General features: G+C 44.5%; 1 long non-coding RNA gene across 1 annotated transcript in view; it reads right to left on the bottom strand.

Annotated features, from left to right (window-relative positions):
- Positions 1 to 4,631: 4,631 nt before the first annotated feature.
- LOC114883637 overlaps positions 4,632 to 20,735 on the bottom strand; it is a 33,911-nt gene continuing 17,807 nt past the window's right edge. Inside the window, exons 2-3 of the long non-coding RNA XR_003790633.1 lie at positions 9,250 to 9,579; positions 4,632 to 5,036 (exon numbers count right to left, since the gene is read on the bottom strand). This is a non-coding gene — a long non-coding RNA (uncharacterized LOC114883637). The remainder of the gene's footprint in view (positions 5,037 to 9,249; positions 9,580 to 20,735) is intronic.

Genomic DNA, 20,735 nt, shown 5'->3' with positions numbered 1-20,735 from the left:
TTTATTTATTTTTTATTTTTTCGCTGCATTGCATCTTTGCTGCACGTGGGCTTTCTCTAGTTGCGGCGAGTAGGGGCTACTCTTCATTGCAGTGCACGGGCTTTTCATTGTGGTGGCTTCTCTTGTTAAGCAGCTTGTTGCTCTTGTTGCTCCAGGCACACAGGCTTCAGTAGTTGTGGCACACAGGCTCAGTAGTCGTGGCTCAGGGGCTCTAGAGCGCATGCTCAGTAGTTGTGGCACACAGGCTTAGCTGCTCCCCAGCATGTGGGATCTTCCCGGACCAGGGATCGAATCTGTGTCCCCTGCACTGGCAGGCAGATTCTTACCCACTGCACCACCAGGGAAGTCCCTCTACTTCCTTTATATTTTAAAAAATCTATTGTTGGATGAGAGCATAGTCTGCAGAATCAACTTTTTCGCCCTGTAAGGGACAGGTGTTAATTTTGTCTTCCCTGTATTCACTCCTCATTCCGGTAAAAGATGTCCACTCTTCCCCATGTGGTTGGGATAGTCTAACCTCACCACGGTCCCCTTAATGGATGTGGGACTCATATCTGGCCAATGAGAGCACTGTTTCCCTTCGGCCACAGTGATACGTTCAGGAAGCAAAGATCCCCTCCGCCCCAAAATTTCTGTATGTGTTGAGAAAAAAGCCTCTTCCTTTCCTCTAGGGTGGCCAGCCTGGAGTTGCTGAGGGTATCGTATTAGTTTCCTAGGACTCCCTAACAAACTGCCACATGCTTGTTGGCTTAAAACAACAGAAATTTACTCTCTCACAGTTCTGAAAGCTAGAAGTCCAAACACAAGATGTCAGCAGGGCCATGCTCCTTCTGAAAGCTCTGGGGAAAAAATCCTTCCTTGCCTCTTTTATCTTCAGTGGCTCCCAGCAGCCTTGGCATTCCTTGGCTTCTAGCTGCGTCACTCCAATCTGCCTCTGTCTTCATACGGCCTTCTCTGTGTGTATCTTTTTCTTCTGTTGATGTGTCCTCTTCTTATTAGGGCACAAATCACTGTAAATAGGGCCCACCTTAATCCAGTATGACCTCATCTTGCCTTAACTAATTACATCTGCAAAGACCCTCTTTCCAAATAAAATCGATTCTGAGGTTTTGGGTAGCCATGAATTTGGGAGGTTCACTATTCAGCCCCCTACAGCTACCATGCAGAAAGAGCCTGCCTAAGAAGCCAAAAAGGAGGCAGGGGGGTGTGCCCTGCTATGCCCATATCAGACTCTCCCTGGACTGATCGGTTATGTGAACTGGCAAATCCCCTTTCCCTTTTTCCCCTTAAGTCTGTTTGAAGTAACAGAAAGAAACTAACTACCACCCCTCCTTTTTCAAAACTGGAAGATCATTTGCACATGACCAATGTTCCAGACTTCTTCCTACTGCACTCATCCTCCAAAATCTCTGACAGGGATTGAGCAATCTCATTTGGAAGTTCTCTTAGTGCCTTGGATTGACTTCATTTGGTCAGGAAACAAATTTATTTTGAGCAGCTGGACAATCTCTTGCAATGTCTTCCAGCTTTATACAGACCACAAAGAGAAGTGGGCCCAGAAGTGAAGAGTGATTGCTGCCCAAGTTCCCGAGGCTTCTTGCCCCATTTGTCCCTCCTGAGACCTAATAGCATTTCTGCCCATGGATTCTGTGCCTCAGGATCCATTCTCCTTCTACTGGAATCTTCCAGGTATTGCACGAGTGAACTTCAGATCTTTACAATCAAAGAGACTGACAAAGAGCCACGGTCATATAACAGGTGGGGACAAATCAGAGAGGGTGAAAGGTAAGGGCTGCTGAGCCTAGGAATGCAGGTCAACGTGGGTCACCGAGCAGGTGAGTAGAGGAGAGGCCATCCTGGCGGGAATGAAGTTTCAGGAACCAGAATAGAAACTTGCTCCCGACAGGCAGAGCGAGCTGGGCCCTGCCCAGACTTCCTGGGAAGTCACCTGGCCTGCCTGCCAATCCTCACCTGGGAATTTCCCAGTTTCTCTAGTTGTGTAAGACTGGCCACGCCAGAAGGCACCTGTTCCCACTAGGTTCTGAGGGCTACAGTGTCCCTGCTTTGTTGCCACCTGATATTGTAGTCCTCCCCTCCTAAGTGTCTGGAAAGAGCTGCTGCCAGCTGGTTGTTATTCTGCTCACCTTCCCCATCAGCACATCACTCTGTCAGTCTCTAGCCCGGGAGGGTGAGGAGGAAGTTGGCCTGCAGGTTGGTCCTGAAGACGATGATCCAAGCCCAGCCCTTTCGTTACAGGTAGGATGATCAACTTACCCCTGTTAGCCCACAGTGGCCCCAGTTTTAAAACTGAAAATCCACAGCCCAGGACCCCTCTCAGTTGTGGGAAAACCAGGAGAGTTAATCAGCCTAATTATAGAGCCCCCAGGTCCTCAGTGGAAGCCTGCCGTAGCATTGTGCCTCAAAGGCACCATCCCAGGTCTGGGGTCTCCAGCCTCCAAATCCTACTCTCCTAAGGATTCCCATACAACTGGCATTTCTGAAACCACCGCATCTCTCCATAGGCCTGCAGGCAGTATGGCAAGTTAAGTGCACAGATTCTGAGGCCTTCCTAACTGGGTGAGCTTAGGCAGCTATCTAACCTCTCAGTGCCCCGCTGGAAAGTCGTACCAATAATAGTACAGCTAGCTCATCGTGTTGCTGTGAGAAAAGTGAGAATAGTCCCTGACTATACAAATGTTGGCAACTATTCCCATGCCCTCACCCTGATCTAGTCAGTGCCTCTTCCCTCCAATGGGCACTCCCACCTCTCCGCTGGGCACATTTGGTGCAGACCGTGGCACAGACAGTGGGAGGACCAGCCTGACTCTAGAGGCTTCACCTGGTCCTCCTCTCCCTGGGCTCTGAGTTTGGGCCTCAGAGGAGGGCCTGACTTCTTTCATTTCTGGGCAGAATCCTTGAAGAGGAACGCTCATGGGGCCCGTTAGAAGGTCCTAGCAGAAAGGGATGCGCAAAGGACCTCAATGGCTTGGCCAGCGCTCTGGTATGGATGGGGGGCCCCCATGTCTCTGGTCCCCTGCCATCGTGGTCAGCTGCGTCCCTCAACCTGTTTCTCAGCAGCTGTGCCCTCACACTTGTCAGGCAGAAGTAAGAGATTCCAGGCCAGGAGCGTTGTCTCCTGAGAGCTCTGCGAACAATCACAGCATGCCTTGAGGACTTTCTCTGTGTGCGTGGTGGGGTAGTATACGCAGCCTCTGCAGACAGCTAATCCCCATGACCACTGACAACTGGAGGTGGGAGCTGACCACCCACAGAGGCACCCTGGCCTGTGTTCATTTCTTCTACTCTGTTCACCATGGGGAAGTGTTTGCACCGACGCCGGCTTTGTATGTCACAATGAAAGCAAATCCCAAAGCCCTGGTGCTGGGTTTCAGGCCCTTAAGAAGAAAACCCCAGGAGTGCCTGGAGGTCTCCCCACCTCCCCTCAGGCCAGCCACACCAGGCCAGCTCTCAAAGGCCTCTCGTGTCTGTCTTTTCTCTCATCTTTCCCCACTCTGATAAATGTCTTGGGATTAGCCCTTCTGTGTTTATTGGATGAGCAATTTGTGTCTGTCTGAAAAGCTGCATCTGAATAATATTTGGCACGAGCTGAAGAAATGTGATCTGCCACGTTCCCCTCCAGGCAGCTCTCAAGCCATCCCATCTCCTGCCAACAGTGCTATACAGCTCTGCAGCTGGCTCTGCAGCCTAAACACATTTGTGGGTTGAGGAGCAGGGGAAGTGGGTAGGAGGGTGAGGGAGGTGGGCACCAGAAACCCAGAGTGACAGAGCAGCCTGAGTGAATCTGCCAATCATTCTGGAGCCCCTATAATAATTTGGGGACATCACAGATGCCCATGCTGGTCACCAGGGCACAGGCGCACCAGGGCCCCCATGCAGCTCAGGAGCCCGGGTGGTTACCTGGGCCCAGAGTTCCAGGTGTGAACAGCAGCAAAGGAGATTCAAGGGAGTCCAAGAGGTGGCATGAGGATCTCAGGCCTGGAATGGTAATCAGCGCTGGGCTCTTGAGGTCTGAGTGTTTGTGTGGGATGGGGAGTGGTAGGATGCACTGAGGCTGTTTAAATTTCTCCTGACGCTGGGACTTCCCTGGTGGTGCAGTGGATAAGACTCCACGCTCCCAATGCAGAGGGCCCGGGTTCGATCCCTGGTCAGGGAACTAGATCCCACATGCATGCCATAACTGAGAGTTCACATGCCACAACTAAGGAGCCTACGTGTTGCAACAAAGAAGCCGGTGAACCATAACTAAGGAACCCACGAGCCACAACTAAGGAGCCCACCTGCCGCAACTAACACCCAGCACAACCAGGTAAATAAACAAGTAAATGTTAAAAAAAAATTTTTTTTTCCTGACTCCATCTATACGGGCCCTGAAACTTGGGAGCACAGAGCTTGCAGTGACAATCAGGCAACCCAGTTATGAGGTGCTGAGGAGCATAGAGAAAGAGGCAATTTGGTGGATGTGGATGTATCAACAACCTCCACCCCGACCCTGCCCCAGAAGCCTCTGTTTTTCTCCCACAGCACCCTCCCTACTCCTGTCTTAGGACCCACATTTCTTCTCCTTGAATCCCAGGACTCAGGTCTCCGTCTTTCCACCACCTCTGCCCCACTCTCCCCAAGTCAGTGATAGGATTAAAGGCAGGACATCGTCCCTGGGCCCCTAACAGCGAGCACAGAACTGGCCACCCAGGAGGCACCGCTGTGGTTTAGTGAGTAAAGGAATGAATTAGAGAAGCTGGGAGCTCAGACCTCATGGTCACAGACGCACAAGACGACAGCAGACGGCAGGTCAGACAGAAGCAGCAGTGCAGGAAGTTGGTTCAGGAGTGAGAACTTATCTGTAACAACACCATCCCCAGAGTCAGCTGAGGCCCATGGGGAAGGCCAGCTCCTCAGGATGGGCCCCTTGCAGCCCTTTGTACGTCCATCTTAGTGCTCCACATGGTTTCATCCATTCAGTTAATGTGCTTTGAATCTCTCCCTTGTACCATACTCCATAGGGTACCATCTGTCTCCTCAAATAGAACAAAAGCAGATGTACCCATAAAAAGGTAGGAGAAACCAGTGCTCTTACAGTGGCACAGAGAGAAGGCTATAAAAGTTCAGAAGAGAAAGAAGTTAATTTCACTTGTAGGAGCAAGGAAGTCTTTATGGGGATGGGGAGATGCATAAGACCTGGACCTGGAACAAAGCGCACATGCATCCCAAGTGTGCTGTTCCTCACCACCCACTGCCTCCCACGCCCATCCCCAGCACACACCCAATTTGGTGGCCATAGTAGATTTTGCTGACTGATCCCTTACTCTTTCACTGAGCCCAAGTATGTCTACAGAATCCTTCTGAACACAGAAACACAGCCAGACGATCAGAGCAGGCACACGAAACGCATTTGCCATCCCACACCTCGGAAGGTGTGTACAGCCGGGACACACAGGAATGGGAAACAGAGGGAACAGAGTGAGGACAGGCACCATGGTGGGAAAACACTGAATGCATCTGATGAAGGTGAGTGGCACAGTTAGACTCATGGGTAAGGTTTGTGAACGGGGAACAGTGGACAACATGGCTGAGAAAGTAAGTTGAGGCAATATCTGGTTTAGGGTTTTGCCAGGCTAAGGCATGTGGGCTCAGGCCTGCAGGGGGCAGAGGCAGTCGCACATCTGTTCGGGGAGACATTCCGGCGGCAGTGGGCAGGATGGGTCGGGGGCGGGGAGAACCTCGAGGCGGGTAGATCAGCCAGACGACCATCCCAGGCAACCAGCGACAGAGCCTCCTCTAAGCTCCTGCGGCACTTGGCGAGCACATCTGTTCAACACTCACCCCACTGTCTCTCTCAGAGCAGTCTTTTGATGGCCTGATGGCCCCCACAGCCTGCGGGTTCCTTGACAGCAGGAACTGCCTCTCTGGGGCCCCAGGCCTGACTTGGTTCTTGGCAGGTGCTCCTTATACATTTGCAAAGTTACTGAATAGGGCAGTGAAGAAAAGGACAAGGAGCGTACAGAGAAAGGCACAGATTTCCGGGATAACACCCTGTTTAGCAAGTGCGCTTCCTCATGCCTGGGCACTGGCGCAGCTGTCTTTTGGTGTGTGTGGAGAAGTAGAGGACTGCGCGGGCAGTGCAGGCGGGGAAGGAACTACAGCTCACTCCTAGGAGCTGGCAATCGCCATGACTCTGTGAGAGTGTGTGTGCGTGTGCGCATATGTCTCAGGGAGGGCTTTTCAGAGACAGGTGGACAGGAGACCCCATGATCTGTACTGTCCTAAGGTGCCTTAGGAAATGTATTAAAACTCTTTTGATTGCAGTGACAGAAGCTCAATGCAAGCAATCTTAGAGAAAATAGGACATTCATTGGCTCACACGGTGCCTTTGGAGACAGCCAAAACTAAGGGTTCCAGTAATGTCAGACTCTTGCCATTTCTAATGTCAGCTTTTCTCCACTGGTCAGTCAGCCTCACTCTCGAAGCTGGGCTCCTTTCACAGGCTGGAAACATGGCTGCCAGGAGCCTGGGTCTCACCTCAGAGAGCTTCCCCACCAGAAAGGCACCAAAGGCTTCTTTTCTCATGTCCCAACTTCAGAGTTCCCAGGAAAGGACTCTGATTGGTTCTGCTTCTGTCAGGAGCCTGCCCCTGGCCTAAGACTAAATGCAGTGGCTAACCCGGAAGCAGGGCCATGGAAGAAAGAAATGCTTCCACCAAAACCACCTTAGCTGAAGTGGTAAATGGGTATTTCCCAGAGGAAGAGACAACAGTAATAATCCTGTCTGAGTGCTTTGCATAAATTAACTGTTCCTCACAACAACCCCAACAGGTGTTACTATGTTAATATTGTAATCATTGTTACCCTTGAGAATTATTACCTCGGGAAACCAAAGCACAGAGAGGTTGAGTAACTGCCATAGAACACACAGCTAGTAAATAGCAAAGATGGAGCTGAGATTTAAATTTACTCAGTCTAGCTCCAGACCCTATATCTTCCTGTTCTGTTATATTGCCTATTCACTACAGAAGGCGAGAAAGCAAGGTGTAGGGCTCTGAGGAAGAAACCTACACAATTTCTCCTGGGGAGATCCAAGGCCTGAGCTGAGGAGCTTGTGGAAAGTGATTGGTCCAATGTCATGGAAATCTGCAATAAGAAACACCACCACCCATCTTAATCTCACTGAAGATATCTGAAAAGGAATGTTTCATTTTAACTTCTTTTTTCTTCCATCTTTATTTACTTAAAGTAGAATTAGATGAAGCCAAGAAAAGCATGAAAGAACAATGAGGTCCCATTTTCACCTATTAAATATCTAAGCAGCTGTGTAATAGTCATGCTGGCAGTGGTGGGGAGATGGTTTGCTTCTAAATGCTGGCGACAGGACAAAGTGGTCCAACCAGTGAAAAAATTATTTGGCCATGAGGGCCAAGAGCTTTAAAAGCTTTCTTTGACCTGATCACCTCACTCTTTAGAAATAGCTCATGGACTCATAAAATAAAACCTAACTAGTGCCATGTGTGAGAGACACATCTAAAATAGTGCTCCTCAGAAAGACTGAAAGTAAAAGAGAAGGAAAAAATAGAAAACAAAACAAATACCACATATGCAAATACAAGCAACGACAACAATAACAAAAAAACCCCAAGGGTTAGAGTATTAACATCAGACATGGTTGAATTCACAGAAAATCAGAAAACAAGATACAGGAGAAAATGTTGTAATGATAAAGGCTGAGAGCCACGATGAAGATCTGGCATCAATATTTATGCACCAAAAATATAGTATCAGAACTTATAATGCAAAAACAATTAGGAAGTACATGGAGAAATGGACAGAAATACAGTAATAGTAGAAAATTCTAACTCACCTCTTTTAGCCCATGACTGATCAATAAATCATACAATAAGTAAGGATATGGAGGACTTGATTTGTTAACTTAGTAAGGTAGATCAAATTAAAAGATATCAAGCTCTGTACCTTGAAAACCTAGAATATACTCTTTATGAGATCATTAACAAGTGACCACATGAAAGGCCACAAAAAACAAACAAAATCTCAATACATTTCAAAAAGTAGGATGAATACAGATAACATTCTCTAATCACAATGCAGTAAAACTAAAAAGTAATAGCAAAAACAGAAACTGAAGAGCAATAGAAAAGTTGAAAATTAAACAAAAAGAAACAAACAAAAAACTACACCTAAATGGAATATTATTCAGTCTTGAAAATGAAGGCAATTCTGACCTATGCTAAGACATGAATGAACCTTGAAGACATTATGCTAAGTGAAATAAGCCAGACACAAAAAGACAAATACTGTATGATTCCACTTACTTGAGGTATCTGGAGCGGTCAAATTAACACACCACATTGGAAACAACATGTAACAACATGTTTCCAGGGGCTGGGACGAGTGGGGAATGGGGAGCTGTTTAATGGGTATAGACTTTCAGTTTTGCAAAATGAAAAAGTTCATCTTATATTTTGCACAGTAATGTGAATATACTAAACACTACTGAACTGTACATTTGAAAACGGTTGAGATGGTAAATTTTATATTATACGTATTTTAAGAAACTTTCTCTTAGTTAATTCTCAAAGTGTAAAATATCTTTTGGAGGAAAAAAGAAAAAAGGATAATTCCCAAGGAAATAGTGCAAAAGACAAGTCAAAAGAATGAGTATTTCTGTGGTTATTGTCTAAGTTTCACATAATCTCCAGGGGAGGATTTAGAGGGGTAAATTCTGAACAGCACAAGCTCTGAGAATGACACATTGACACTGCTCAAAAAAATGTTGGTTTTCTTCCTGCCCTTAGTCAACAAGCATGTGTGCCAGGCCCTGTATTAGGCCCTGGAGAGACCAAAAAGTATTGAGTCTGTCTCTCCTCAGTGAGGACAGCCTAGGGGAAGGCAGGCTTTGGGGAGATATGTACCTCATGAACCAGAGCCCAGCTGGACCCTGCCTGAAGGGCTACAGGAAGGGGAGGAGGAGGGGGAAGAGGCCCTACCAGGACCAGGACATTAGAGGTGGCCTCTAAGAGAAAGCTAAGATTTCACCAGAGGAGAAGTGCTGTGAAGGGCAGTGCAGGCAGAGGAAACCACCAAGCAAAGGTCCAGAGAACAAAACTGAAAATTCTGTTCAGCCCCACCAGGTACTTCCAAGCAGAAGGAGAAGGAGAGGAAGAGGGAGTACAAACAGCCAAGGGTGGGTCCTTCTCCCCTCTGAAGTTAACCCCCTCCTTACCTGGGCTTCTGATTGTGGCCTCCTCGCAGTGACCACAGGTAAATCATCTCATCTCTCTGAGAGTCAGCTTCCTCATCGACAAAATGCAACTGATAATGCCACCCGGTTTCATGAAGATCAAATGAGATAAGGTGTGTTAAGAGTCTGGTGCCTCACACACACTCAGCACACAAGAACGGCTGGTGCACATATTTTATAGATGAGGGAGCATTCTCCAACTCAACTTTATTCCTTATTCGCTTTGAAGGTTTTGATGGCCTTGTTTCTTCCTTTCCTGAAGTTTCTTCCAAGATTCTCTCTACACACTTTAGACACCAGGTTATCAGTTCCCTGAGGAAAGAGAAAAAGTTGATTCTTCTTGCTCTCTCCAGGACCTGACACTTGTCAAAAAGAATGGACTCCTTAGCTTCAGGTAGCCTAATCAAAGTCACAGCCACTCATGGTGCCAACCATGGTGCCACAAACACCTGGGGCCTCAGCAAATACTACAGGGGCAGCAGCACCTTCTATCTTCTGGTGTTTTGGGTTTTGTCTCCTGTACGTGGCAGGTAGCATCCTTCATACCTGGTAAGTTAGTTTATTTGTTAACTAATAGACATATCAACAAACAATTGCAAAAGCTGCACTAAAGATCTGTGGAAAATGCAGTGGGGACCCAGAGAAGGAGCACTTATGCTTCACAGAAGAGCAGCATGAGATGGGCTTTGAGTCAGGAAAGGACATGGGGGTTAAAGAAAGAAAATACAGTTAAGGGGTAGAGCTTGGGGTCCCTTGCAATAGTTGGCAAGGCTGAGCAACTGTTTCCCATGAGGCCATGCCCAGTGGCAGGGACGCAGCAACTATTAATCTCCTCTAGAGGGTACTCTGCAAATCCTTCTCTCACTGCCTCAGCCCTCTCGGCCTTACATCATTGGCCAGAGCTTTTTCCCTAAGGAGAATGGAGCTCTGCCAGAGTCCCAGAGTGAGCAGTAATGGAGCAGAGATTAGGATCTGACTGAGTTATAGTCCTACCTTTTCTATTCTTAGCTCTTAGGCTTTTATGGAGCTCTGGGGGTTGAGCTGCCTTTGAAAAGCCCACACATGGAAAGCATGGTGGGTACAACTTGCTCACCATTAGGAAAAAAATTAAGTTAGAGCTCTAAGTCATGGCTGATGTTAGAATAAATTCCAGATGGCTAAAAGCTTTGAATGTAAAACATAAAATCATAAAAATAGTAAAAGAAGAAGATAGATGAATATTTATTATTTTGAAGGTGAAGGGGAGTACAGAAGTTTAACACCAAAGGCAGATAATAAAGAGAAGATTGACATTGGTTAAAAAAAAATCGGGACTTCCCTCATGGCGCAGTGGTTGAGAATCCACCTGCCAATGCAGGGGACAAGGGTTCAAGCCCTGGTCCGGGAAGATCTCACATGCCGTGGAGCAACTAATACCGTGTGCCACAACTACTGAGCCTGCGGCCTACAGCCCACAAGCCACAACTATGGAGCCCACGTGCCACAACTACTGAAGACCGCGCACTCTAGGGCCCGTTCTCCTCCACAAGGGAAGCCACTGTAGTGAGAAGTCAGCACACTGCAACAAGGAGTAGCCCCTGCTCTCCACAACTAGAGAAAGCCCATGCGCAGCAATGAAAACCCAATGCAGCCAAAAAATAAATAATTTTTTTTTAAATCATGCACAAGAAGCCTGGCACAAAAGTAGAAATATTAAGAAAGAACTTCAATATCAGACTTTCAGATTTAATGGGCCCTGGGCCATTCCTTGGGATGGTTAATTTGGAAACTGAATTTGGAGTATCTAATGAAATTATCCCCTTCTCCTCACATTTGTACTAATCAGCCAGCTGCAGGGGGGATTCACCCCAGACCAAAACACTGAGCATAGGCTCTTGGACCAGAGGCAAGGTCTTGTCCCAAAAAACTAATGCCCAGGAAGGGAAAGGATTATCGTACCCAAAAGACAAGGCAGATCCTCTTCTTCCTTACATACCCCATCGATACCCAACCAGCACGTTCCACTCCTCCCACCAAGTTGCTACATGCAGACTCAGTAAACAGAACAGACATGTAAACAGTAAACAAACTCAGTAAACAAACAGAACAAGAATGCACAATTAAAACATGGACAAACGTCTAGAAAACTACACATTTGAGTAAAGTCAAGATTATGAAAGAGGGCCATCAAAATCCACCATCAGAAAAACTAACATCAAGAAACAGAATTAATAACTACTAAAAAACAAGCCTTCAGATTAAGTGTAATTAATAGGTTCACAAGAAATGTGAAAGGATATTTCACATATTAAAAAGAATCAAGTGGAGATTTTGGAAATTTAAGAACTCAGTTTTCCAAATAAAAATTCAATGGACTGATCACAAAATAGATATGGCTGAAGAGTGAAAAACAAAGTTGAAAGATCAAGTGGAGAAATTCTCTCAAAATGCAGTTCAAAAGACCAGAGGTGGGAAGTATAAAAGAAAATTTAGATAGGAATTCCTTGCTAGTCCGGTGGTTAGGACTTGGTGCTTTCACTGCTGGGGCCTGGGTTTGATGCCTGGTCTGGGAACTAAGATCCTGCAAGCCACATGGCATGGCCAAAAAAATAAAATAATAATAATAATTTAAAAAATAATAATAATAAAAAGAAAAGAGGCAGCAGCCAGTTTGGCCCACTGGCTGTAGTCTGCCAACTTCTGCTTTATGGCTTTCAGCGCCCTCATTTGTAAGATAGGGACAATAATTATACCTACTTCATAGGGTTGTTCTGGGAATTAAATACGGTAATGTATCAAGTACTTTGCTCATTGCCTTACACACACTAAGGTGCCAATAAATGTTAGCTATTGTTGTCGCTGATGTGCTTGTTCATATAGGTGCTGAGAATGAAGAAGAAGGAGGTCATGTTTATTCAGCACTACTGTGCACACAGCAGGGCCAAGTCTTAAAGGGACTTAAAGGATTTCATTTAGTTATTTTTATTTCTTAATAAAAATACCTCATGTTGGCATAGAAAAATAGTTGGGGGAGGGGGGAGAAGGAGGCATGGAGGATGGATCCAGAAGTCCTACCATCCTGTTTTATAGGAATTCCATAATGAGAGAACAGAGGGAATGGAGGGGGGGAGAAAAAGAAGTAAATTATGTCCTACTTCCTAGAGGTGAAGAAAGGAGTAAGCTTTCACAGTAAAATGGCACACTGAGCACCAAGAATAATTTTTTTTTAAAAGACCTACACCTGGATTAATTATGATGAAATTTCAAAATACCGAGCATAAGGGAAATTCCAAGAAGTTTTGTTCCATCTCCTTACATTTGTAAGTGCATATTTCTAGGAAGGGGGCCCAGAACAAGTATCAAGTTCTCAAAAGAACAACCAAAAAGGAAATCGAAAAACCACCGGCCTCTGTGAAGGCAACTTCTCCAAACAGGGGCGCTGGTGAAACGGGGCTTGACCCCTAAGTGACACCCTCCCCCAAAGGTTGTTCCACATCTGGATCTTTAATAAAAAAAAAAAAATACCTCATGCTGCCATAGGGGAAAAAAAGAAAAAAAAACGGTTAGGAAGCATGGAGGATAGATCCAGAAGGTCTGCCATCCTGTTTAATAGGAATTCCAGAATAAGAGAAGAGAGGGTGTGGTCCCTTTCACTCCTTTTTCTTGCATACCTGCACAAGGAAAGTTTGACCAAGCTCAAAACCAGACTGCCCTTAACTCAGACAGCACATTATTATATTTTCTTCTCTCTGAGAGGAACATCTACAGAGGTTTTCCTCCAGGAATGTGCCTGCTTTTTAAAAAGTCTCTAAGACTCAAGAATGCTATTGGCATTTGCTACTCTGAAAATCTAGCTGGGGAAATGGGGTGGAAGGCGGGTCCTGAGAGCCCACTGCTGCCTTGCAGGGCTGGAGATGTGGAGATGTGGGCCTGATCAGTGTTCAAGCTGCGTTGGGAGGCTGGAGACTTGGGTTGGAGACTCAGCTCCGCTACTTCTAACTGTGTGATCAGTGTGATCCAGGCAGATCACCTTTACTTTCTGAGACTTGTTTCCTGGTCAGTGAAATGGGAACACATTTGTTTCCTAGTCAGTGAAATGAGGACACATTTGTTCTGCCTCTCAGCGTAGTTCTGAGGCTAAGGTGGTAAAACAACGAAGATGTTTTGAGATAGCAAATTCTAAACTAAGGGTCACTTATGCAGATGCCTTCAAGGGCCCCTCAGGTAATGCAAATTTGTGAAGTGGCCAGCTTAAGACACTAGGGAATGGTGGAGACCCTGACCTAATGAACACTCTTGGAAGCCAAATTTGGCCCTGGGTCACCAGCCTGTGACCCCTGCTCTAAACAAAAATAAGGGTAATTAGAACAAAGCAGCTCTCAAAAATTGATGTAAAATAAAATTCTTTTTTTCCTCCCCTGTTATGGGTTCAATTGTGTCATCCCCTCTCAAAAAAAAAAAAAAAGAAAAGTAGAAGTCTTAACCCCAACAATATGAGCTTATTTGGAAATAGGGTCATTGCAGATGTAATTAGTTAAGATGAGGTCACATTGGAGTAGGACTGGCCCCTAATCTAATATGACTGGTGCCCTTAGAAAAAGACAGTCATGTGAAGACAGAAAGACACAGGGACAAGGCCACATGAAAACGCAGGCAGAGATTGCAGTGATGCATCTACAAGCCAAGGAACGCCAGGATTGCCGGCTATCATGGGAAGCTAGGAGAGAGGCATGGAACAGATTCCTCCTCAGAACCTCAAATGGAACTAATCCTACCCTCACCTTGATTTCAGACTTCTAGCCTCCAGAGCCGTGAGAAAATAAATTTCTTTAGTTTTAAGCCAGCTGGTTTGTGAAACGTTGTTATGGCAACCTGAGGAAACTAATACACTCCCCTAAATGGAACTTTATTTTACAACAGGCATGAATTTCTGATCTTCATCATGAGTCAGTGAATCTCCCAGCTTAACTGCTAACAGGCCCAAGGACTAGGGTGAGACACATAAGGTGCCAGGGCCCACCATTTCTGGATGCAATCACTCTCAAGTTCCTGCAAGGGCCGGTCCTTACGGTGGGTGCCTCCTTGAGAGCTGGGCACCTCTGGCTATGTCGGAGTGTGTGGCAGTAGTCCTGCTTGAACGCTTTATTTAAAATCTTTGAATGGTGCTTTGGAGCTAATTATAAAATGTAGTTTCCAGCCACCTTAACCCAGGGTAGAGCAAACATGTACTTCTCACCATCGCAGAATACTTCCGTTTTGCTTAAGATGGAGGTTGAAGGGTAGCAGAATATGCCACCCCAAAATGTGGCTGTAGGAGTTCAGGACATGCCACTGCAAAATATGCTGCTTTGATATATTATTTGGGGCTGTAAGCACTTGAAAAACAACAAATGCAAGGAGAGGCTTTCTCTGAACTCCCCTTATCTGTCTGAAGACAGAACCTCCGAAATGAACTCAGTTGGCATAAATCTATTCCCCAGGGGTAGCATCAGCTAGTGAAGACTGACTCTTATCAGAGAAGAGGAGGCCATAAATCATCCAGACACACTTTGTCACAAATTATCATACCTCCCATCTATTCTTCTAAGGGCCCATTCATCTTTCCTAAAAATCATTTCCTCTCCTCTTAGGCCTAAATCCCCTTTCACCTTTCACTATTAAGATGGTATTTAATCCTGACTTCTAAGCCACCTTAGGGAATTATTCATTTTTCCCTGGGTATCTCCCACATATGCATGAGGTAGACACGTTAATAAACTTCTGTTTGCTTTGCTCTTGTTAATCTGTGTTTTATTACGTGAGTCTCAGACCAGAACTCAGAAGGGTACAGAGAAAATCATTTTTCCTCTCCTACAGTTTCTGGGGATGAGATGGGACCATTGAGACACCCTACTCAGATGGAATCCTGGGAACACTGGCAGAAGGGTGAGAATTCTTACCAAAATTGGCACTCCTGGATCTCCATCTGGAGGGCCCAATAAAGGCAGGAAGGTAAAATTTCATGTGGTCCCTTCCTTTCCAATGTCAGATTAGCAGGAGAAAAACATTACTAAGGATTAGTTCTTTGAATTGTGACTCTTATGAATTTGGTTTTTGGAGTACCCTTTGGTTATCTATCCTTTCCCTCCCAGAAACAACTACTGCTTTCCTTTTTGTCTACTTTGTGTCCTGAGACCTTGGCTTGCAGGCAGGCTGTTTGTTCTTGTGTGTACAAGTGGCTCAAACATCAGTTTGGGGGCCCCAAGAATGTGGCCAGACAAGACTGTGGGTCACACCCCATTTGCAGATAGCCTCCTGTTGCAGGGGAGCTAAGCCTTTTTTTTTCCAGCGATATTTGTGAGTAGTTCTGGATCTTGGGAGAATTGCATCTTTTGCACCCTTTTTCAGGACAGCTCTTGCGTCCATAGTTAACTCATAAAAGTTTTGGTTTTGAGTCACTTGATAGTTATACCTTTGGTGTAAAAGAAAAGGGAAAGAGATAAGTTTTAAAAAGAAGTTCAATATTGTCAGAAATATTTACTGTTTGTCCTGGCTGAAATCTGATATAATATCGAAAGGACTTTTTTTTAAGAGTTCTATGGTCAGAAGATGGCCTAATTGGAAGCTGATATTCAGAGCCTGATAGAAGCTTTTTAATTTTTTTAAATGTCTTTATTGGAGTATAATTGCTTTACAATGTTGTGTTAGTGAATCAGCTATATGTATATATATATCCCCATATATATATATCCCCATATCCCCTCCCTCTTGCATCTCCCTTCCACCCTCCCTATCCCACCCCCCTACATGGTCACAAAGCACCAAGCTGATCTCCCTGTGTGATGCAGTTGAGAAGTTTTTTTTTTAAAGACTTCTCTGTTCTCTCTATTTGATCGTGTTCCTCCCATGAGGACTTTCTGGTCAACCGAAACCCTTTTTTTTTTTTAGCAAACTCTTACTCAATTTATTATTTATTTATTTTTTAATTTGGTTGTGTTGGGTCTTAGTTGCGGCACGTGGGCTCCTTAGCTGCAGCTTGAGGGCTCCTCAGTTGTGGTTTGTTGGCTCCTTAGTTGTGGCATGTGAACTCTTAGTTGTGGCATGCATGTGGGATCTAGTTCCCTGACCAGGGATTGAACCTGGGCCGCCTGCGTTGGGAGTGCAGAGTCCTAACCACTGTGCCACCAGGGAAGTCCCCACTGAAACCCTCTTCTCAAACCCCTGCTGACTGCATTCTCTGCCAGTTGTGTCCACTTCCTTTTTGTTGACATGATTTTGCTAAGGATAATTTGAAACTTCACTGGGAAAACTTAAGATCTCCCCAGACTGGCTCCTCTAAGACCTCTTCCTTCCCATATCCCCTGCTCCTCCTTCCTCCTTTTGCTGCCTTCCATCTTCCATTCAGCTCCCTTGAATCCTTTGCTATGTCCCCCCTCAAACTCCTACCTCCTCCAGCCCTCTGTCCACCCTGCCAGACCTTTCCCTTCCCACTTCAGACCCACAACTCCCTATAGTCACTTGAACTTTAGGCCCCCATACCCTCCATCAGGGGCTCTCAAGGGGCTCAAAGACCTATAAAAGCAACTACTTGGGGCTAAAAAGGAAACAGGAGCTTTTGGAAGTTGGGAAAGTGAAAACTCTTGAAAGTCTTATCCACAAATACAAGTGAAAACTTTAGCCATCTAGTGGGTAACTGTAACATATTCATCTGCCAGAAACACAATTTGGATCCAACTGTTCTTTCATGTACTAGTGAGTTTTGAATTAATGTACCTGACATATGGCTAAAATTTTTAAATGAAAGCTGTAAGATCTCAGTTTGCATTTGTCTGTATGTTTATGTATGCCTATACATGTATGTTATGTATATGTGATATTTTTCCACCTCTGGATGGTGGTGCCAAAATTGACTTGTAAAAGAGCTCTATTTAATTAGCTTAAAGAAAAATAAGTGCTGGGCTTATAACTACTGAGCCTGCACTCTAGAGCCCGCGAGCCACAACTACAGAGCCCATGTGCCTAGAGCCTGTGCTCCACAACAAAGAAGCCACTGCAATGAGAAGCCCACGCACCGCAACGAAGAGTAGCCCCCGCTTGCCGCAACCAGAGAAAGCCTGCATGCAGCAACAAAGACCCAAAGCAGCCAAAAATAAATAAATAAATTTATTTTTAAAAAAGTAATAATGTTTAACCTTCTTAAGTTATATTTGTATGGGTGTTATATTATCAATATAGGTGTTCCAGAAATTATATGAAATTCCTAGAATCTGATATGTCCTGGTATAATGTTATCAGTCATAACTCTAGTTATCATCTTAAACTGTTGTATGACACAGAAATAACCAAATTTCCTTGTCAATTGTGTTTAAATGAACTCTCATCAGGTTTTTAACCATGGCCATTTTTAAGTCTTTTGGTCAGTCACAGACAGTTATTGTTTTAGTCTGATGTTTCCTGAAAGCTTTTGCAAGTAGCTATGATCCAAAAACACTTTGTCTTCAGATTCATGGAAAGGACTTTGATAAGTACTCTAGAATATCAGTTTCCAATAACTTTGAGATCATACCATTGAACTGGGTAAGAATTTCCAGAACTCTAATAGAAAAACAGAATGATTCATAAAACTACTAGCTCAAGATCAAGCAAACAAGAATTAATTACCTGGGACTGAATAAACTGTTGAGAATGATTACAATAATTATGACTTTTTGTTTGAAACATTGCTAGTTCTTTAATGTTTTGTTTTCTAGATTTAAGAAAACTTTTCTCTTTTCTCTTAAGCTATCTATGATTTATGGCAATTTGGTAAAGTGTACCTTTGTAAACAGAATTGAGGCATTTATCTTTTCTCCCTACCTGATCCCTCCAGAATTCAGACTCTTATTGAGTATTCTTATTTTCATGGCAATATAACTATTTGTGTAAGTTTGATAAGAATCTGTTCTCCTTGTGATAGGACACAATTGGAAACATTGGTTATATTACTAAGGCTTTGACTAGGATATCAAATTTGAGAATGATGTACATAGAATCAGATATGGCCAGACAGCTTTATGGAAATAAGGTTGACTTTAAGGAGCCAATGCTTATTAAGCCCCCTTCTGAGAAACTTCCTGGTTCCTTGATTTCAGGGTTTCCAGCCTTACCAGGTGAGTAAGGAAGATCAATTCCTGGCAGACCCAGGAACCTCAGGATATTTTGGTGACTTGGAGCACAGAGGAATTCACCCAAATGCATAGATATGCATGTGAAGTCTGATGACGAGTTTTTGGTTTGGCTTCCTAGCCTTGAAAGTCTTTTAAAAGTCCAATCTGAGATTCCTTATGAAAGTTCCAACAAAGTAGATTTTAAAAGAGCCTATATGGTCAATTGCTATTCTTGCTGCACTTATGTAAATAATCAGGCCAAGTTTAGTGAGACTAGACTTATTGTGCAAACAGATTCATCTTACCGTGATTACCTTTGCTAGAAATGGGGGTGATTGTACAGAGAAAAATTATGTTTCAATAGAAAATTATAACACATCCTTGTGGGTATGAGATTCTAGCCCTGTGCATTGTCTTTGAAGTTTTGTTATCTACCTGCAAACTGGGCTGGATCTTGAATTCTAGTTTTCTCTAATATCTGGTTAAAACTCTCCAAACTAATGCTTGCAATTTTCTTTCACCCTTCTGACTTGGAGTCACTAAGAACAAAAACTTCCCTTTTCCAAAAGCCCTGGAAGCTGAAACTGGACAACTTGATATAAACCACAGAGATATCACCACAACAGATCATGTATGGATAACCTTCATGTCTGTTGCTGTCTGGATCACTCAGAAAGTTCACTGGAACACCCAATGACATCATCAGAAGCATTTAAACTGTGAAAGGTGCTTCTAGCCCAATATCTAGAAATCTTCTCATGGCTGCCTTCTGGACTCAGAAACTGACTTATAGTATGCTCCAACTATTATTTGTTTTGTTTCCAAAGATATGCCTCTTATCAAATACCTGCTAGTATCCCACCTGCAATACCACCTCCTGGAATGGGGCACAGTTGTTTAACTGAACTGACCTATTCTCAGGACTAAGAGACTGGTTCAATGAGATCTACCAACTCAGCTTCTAGACTGTGAAATTTCTTGAGGAATTTTCAAAGGTGGGGAATGAGGGTAGCAGAATATGCTGCCCCAAAATATGACTGCAGGAGTTCAGGACATGCCACCCCAAAATATACTGCTTTGGTATACTGATTATTTTGAGCTGTAGGCACTTGAAAAAATGGCAAATGCAGGTAGAGCTTTCTCTAAACCCCCCTTGTCTGTCTAAAGATAGATCCTCCAAAAGGAACTCATTTGTCAAAAATACCCTCCCTAGAGGCATCATCGACAAGGGAAGATTAAGTCTTATCACAGGAAAGGAGGCTAGAAGTTGATACAACATGCTGACAAACTTGGTCACAAACTATCATACCTCCCTTCTACTCTTCTAAGGGCCCATTCATCTTTCCTAAAAATCATTTCCTCTCTGCTGAGAGTCCTACATTCCCCCTCTTTTTTCTCTATTAAGCTGGTATATAATGCTGAATTCTAAGCCGCCTCAGGGAATCACTTATTTTCCCTCGGGGATATCCCATGTATGCATAAGGTATACATGTTTATGATTTCTCTTTGCTTTTCTCTTGTTAATCTGTGTTTTTATTACGGAGGTCTCAGCAAAGAACTCAGAAAGTTAGAGGGGAAATTATTTTTCCTCCCTTTGAGGACTTACAAATTGGAGTTCTCTCTCTCCCACCTGCCTCATCCACTCCCATCAATCAATAAATCAGTAAATTCTCTATCCTAGGTGCTGGGGATTAAGAATTGAATAAGACACCAAAGGTGGTGGGGGAAACAGATTCATTTTTAAAAGATCAATTAACATACAGTGTTATAAGTGCTGTAAGAGAGACAATTTAAGGGCCTATGAGAACTCAGAGTGGTATATCACCCAGACCCCAACAGACTGAGGAGACAGGGTAAAAAGATGATATCTACACTGTCTCTTTAATAATGAATAATTGTTAATTAGATGAGAAGAAGAAAGGAGGAAGCAAGAGGGGGTGACAGATTGGATGGAAGAGGAAAAGGAGGAGTCAGGAACAACACCCAGGTCACCTGGGTGATGAGCAAATGTGATGCAGTCACTAAGACAGGAAAGGCCAAACGAGGAACAGATATAAAGGAAAACAGATTGATTCGGACTTGGACACGCTGAGTCTCAGGTGCCTGCAGATATCCAGGGAAAAATAAAATAACCAATGCCACATTTCCAAAGTGTGTTCTAGGAACCCCGAGTTCCAGGAGATGTTAATATTCCAGGAAAAGGTGGGGGGGTCTGTTGCAGGTTGTACTAGCCCAGGTTCCCTAGAAAACAGAGCCTGAGGCAAAGATTATATGCTCAGGCTTTTTATGGAGGCACAAAACCAAAGCCTCAAGAATGATATAGGGCTTCCCTGGTGGCACAGTGGTTGAGAGTCCACCTGCCGA

This window comes from Monodon monoceros, unplaced genomic scaffold (genome assembly GCF_005190385.1).
Source record: "Monodon monoceros isolate NGI ecotype Baffin Bay Population unplaced genomic scaffold, NGI_Narwhal_1 Super_Scaffold_5, whole genome shotgun sequence".
NCBI lineage: Eukaryota > Metazoa > Chordata > Mammalia > Artiodactyla > Monodontidae > Monodon > Monodon monoceros.
This window is presented reverse-complemented; position numbering and strand designations above follow the sequence as displayed.